This window comes from Triticum aestivum, chromosome 1D (genome assembly GCF_018294505.1).
Source record: "Triticum aestivum cultivar Chinese Spring chromosome 1D, IWGSC CS RefSeq v2.1, whole genome shotgun sequence".
Taxonomy (NCBI): Eukaryota; Viridiplantae; Streptophyta; class Magnoliopsida; order Poales; family Poaceae; genus Triticum; species Triticum aestivum.
In genome coordinates this window covers 36,537,236-36,541,796 of record NC_057796.1, presented here as the reverse complement: position 1 = coordinate 36,541,796, position 4,561 = coordinate 36,537,236, and positions in this window count along the sequence as shown.

The following is a 4,561-nucleotide window of genomic DNA, read 5'->3' as shown; positions in this document are numbered from 1 at the left end:
CAAGATCCCTGGAAGGTTCTACAGGAACTCAGGGTCATGTGATATTCTGTCGATTGCTCTGGACACAAAAGAGCCCCTGGCCGTGCAAGGGTATAGCTGTTAATGTCCCGCAAAAGAGGGCTTTCACACTCAGCAAAGAAGAGAGGCTCAGCATGAAAAAAGCGAGGAGTGAAATGAAGCAGAATGCATTGTTTGAAAAGTTGAAGAAGGAGATTTATCCGGCTGTTCGAAAGGATGTTGAGGAGTCAATGATGATGCAGAAGACTCTAACACTGACAGCTAGCCAGCAGATGGGAGGGGAGGCGGGCATGGATGATTCTGCTTATTGCGCGACAACACTGCACAAGAGTAGTTGTGCATCAGCTGACCCCAGCGACACTGAGACTGCAGCTACTCGTGATGATGCTATATCTGATCTATCTGGAATGAAAGACAGACTGAAGGGCGTTCTTACACATTATGAAGGTACATTAAAATGTGCAACAACCTGGGTTTACCCACCCTTCTTGGAATATGGCCTCTTCTTGGACAATGTGCCATTGAAGACGGGCTGTGTGAAGGGCTACATGACTGAAGTACAGCCTGGATTCAATGGATTTTCTCTGAAGAATGTCCTAGGAGACTCCGATGAGCAAAGGACCTTGGGAGAAACACTGTTACATCACATCTAGTGGCCACGAAAGGAAATAGAGTTCATCGATGAGATTCCTGAAGCCCCGCCAAGAGCAACCACTGTCGCCCCTCAACCGGTGACGCTCTCCTTGCCACAGCTGCTCTCGCGGGCTGATGCATCAACCTGTGATCAGCCGGACTGACTTTGTGGCGTACTGGCCATGTCATCCTCCACCCCAAAGCAGCCAGTGGCAAGGCCTACAACTGCTGATGATGCACCACCGGTTCAGATGCCGGCCGCTGAAGCAGCGGGGGGAGACCCAGCTGCAGCACATGCTCAGCAGACCAAGCTGGTGGAACAGACTGCTAAGCAGTCTGATGCTTCAGAACCGCCTACTAAGCAGTATGTAGGTCCAGAACCGACTGCTCATCAGTCTGTCAGTCCACAGGCGCGTGATCAGCATACCAATGCGTTAGCACTTCCTGCTCAGCAAACCAACGCGTTGGCAGGGCCTCCTCAGCACACGGACAAGTTGGCACCACCTGCACAGAAACCCGACATAGCTTCAACGCATGGTCAGCAGTCTGATGCCTCTGCTCCTACAACCCAGCAGTCCATCACAACAGCACCGCCACCTCAGCGGTCCGGCATAGATAAACCGTCTGCTAAGAAGTCCGTCCAAGCTTCACCGTCTGCTCAGCAGTCTACCTGGCAGGCAACCAGACGTTCTACCAGAAATGCTTCAAGTACCAAGAAGGAAGTGGCCAAAAAGGCTACACCCACGACCACGAGGAAGCGCAGCGGGAACGTGAAGAGGAAAGAGAACGATTGCCTCTTACTTAAAGCACTCATCGTCTAGAACCAAATTAACAGCAGCTTGTTCGAATCGGGGAGTAATATTATTTCTGACGCCATGGGTGATGAAGAAGTAGAATTTTTGCTTGCTAAAAGAAAAGGACACGTACGTGAAGCACGCAATTACGTCCATGGCCAGCCATTTCTTGTTGGCGAATACTTTGATGAGTGCAGCTCCAGTTGCCACGTGTTACATGAATATTGCATGGATCAAATGTCGGTAGGTCATCATGCTTTGCTAGTCCACTACAATAGAGATCATTTCTTACATGATGCTGATTCCATCAATGTGAGTTTCGAGGACTTACATCTCTTCTTCAACTTCAACATGCTCAATGCCACTCTTGTTAGATGCCTGATTTTGTAAGTACTTAACAAACTCTGATCAACTTCTCGATACAAAGCTGTAAATGATAAACAGATAACTGCATTTTATTCCTCTCGGGGGATTGAACGCAAAGAGAAGAAAAATGGAGAGTGAGTATTTCATATATCCTGCATTAGCAAATGGCACAGCATTAGATGGTAAGGACCGATGGGACTGGGCCATTAACACGGTCCTCCGTATCTTCGAAAACACGTCCCATGCAGAATCATTTCTCTGGCCATATCATGAACGGTAAGTCAAGTAAACAACCACGCATACACTGATTGTCTTTCCGATTTCGACATCATTCGTAAGTTCATGGCTTTATTAATATGTAGCAATCACTGGATATTGGTATTCATTGTTCCAAACAAGAACACAGTTTACTACATCGATTCTCTCAGAGAGTCAACGAACGCTCAGGATCTGACGCATGTTCAACAATTCTGGGATAGGTATTGAATTCTATGATGTTGAAATTAATTTGCATTCATATCTGGTTCAATAATTGATGTTGTCAAAATTCATCATCATTTGCAGTGTGCTCGCATTGTGGAAAACTAAACCAGGGAACCTGTTCAAGACGGAACAACCTGTGCAGCATGAGATCCTTTCTCCGGTAACACACTGAATTCCGTTATTTTCGGAAAATTTATCCAACAGTCTGCAAATACCTTTCCTTGCGCTAGTTAAATGTTCAAGCTTCTAAATAAACCTCTATCTATTTTGTCCAAAGAATAAATAATACATCTAACACCGGTTAGGTTGTTCCTAACAGGACAAATGCATGACTAATTTTGTACAAAAATTTCATTGTCCTCAGCAAGAAGCAGGGACCAAACTTTGTGGATACTATGTTTGCACACACATGATCTCCATCTCCAAATCTGCTGATAGTTGTGACAATCCTTGCGAATTAGTACCAGTAAGTCTATCTTAATTAATATCTTCTACTCCACTGATATGGCACATTCTGATCTTAAAAATACTGCAGCTCATCTTAAAACCGAGGACCCCTGAACCGCTCCCAGCTGGTGAATTGCTGATGGTTCAGAGATTTATCAGCGACTTCTTCCTGGATCACTTCATCAATCCCACTGGTGATAATGAAGATTTTAGCATGCGTTCTCCTGAAACATTGAGTAAGAGTTAGCCGCTAAACATATAGCGCATGGATCCATTGTTTTCCATCTGTTGAGGTCTTCGTATTTCGTACACTATGATTAATTATGTAATGCATATATGTGTGGACAAATCATTGGAATTTACCTACCATATGTTCAATTGCAATTGTTGCGAAATCTGATGAATGTTCTTCCTGTGGACACTATTTGTTCAATTGAATATTGTGGCGAATTTGCTTTTTGCGTGCCGATTCAAAATGGGATATTTTTGTTCATTTGTTCAATTGAATATTGTGGCAAATTTGCTTTTTGCATGCCGATTCAAAATGGGATATTTTTGTTTTAACCTGGCAATTGCTCCGCACACGGTTCAACTAAATGAGTGTGTGCAATCCACATCGGAAAGCATACGTCAATCGTAGGGAACCGTCGGTGATACATAGCAGATCACAAACGATTTGCAGCGCTACTACGTGTGCGTAGGTTCTCCGGAACCGTTTGTGATATCGCGTTATCGCACACGACAACTGGGAGTAAACCATGCCCAATGCAAAATACAATCCCAGTCGTAATTTTTCCAGGAAACGTGTGGGATCCCAAACGAAAAGCACACATCACTCTTGCCGCACCCATCGGTGATACCCAACAAATCACAAACGGTTTGCAGCACTTGTATGTGTGCGAAGGGGCTCCTGAACCGTTTGTGATAGAACATTATCGCAGACGGTAATTGATGGAAAACATGTGCGATGGGGTCTATCATGGCAGACGGGTTACGCAGAAAACTCGTGTGCGATGGGGCACAAATCGCACATAGTTCATATGTTGGCCCGTGTGCCTTACATACTGTTTCCCAAACGGTTCGTTATGACAGACCGCATGGTTTCACTGCGTCATTAGAAACTCCTAATCACCGATACCACACGTGCGAAAGAATTTAGTGTGTGCTGCATCGCACACGATTACATTTTGGGAAGGCCTCTGGATCACTACTCCATATCCCCCACGGTTTCTGGGTCGTGTGGGAAGGACAACCTATCGCACACACTCACTTAGCGATGGTTCCAAATGTCGTCGTGGAAAGGGGTTAAAAATCGTTTGTTTAGGACCGGCGCACACCAGTGAGATGTGCGAGAAACTCGCGGAACGAATCGCCAGAAACTGTTCTCTCTTGGAGGGGGCTGATTAAGGGTAAGGGCATAATGGTCATTTTCAGAATGGTAACACATGGTGAAAATGATTCCATCAGAACGAGCTCGACGAGATGAAGAAGTGGGATTTGGACTCACCTCATTTGGAGTTAGGATCAAAAAGATATGAGGGGTTGAAGACCAGGGACCATTCTGTAAATAAAATATTCACAACCAGACCCCTGGCAGCTCGGCGGGTCGCGCATTCCAACAAAACACGCTTACCCCATGGTGAAAGCGTAAAGCACGGAAGGCGCTTCCACTTATCCAGCTAGGCAGGGAGCGGGGCCGGCCTCTGGCTCGCTGACGGGTGGGGCCGCTGGGCTCACCAGCCAGCTGGCAGGGCGACGCCGTCGTCTTCGTCTTCTCCTCGCGTTTGCTCGCGGTGCAGAGGGAGGCCGCCAGTGCCGGC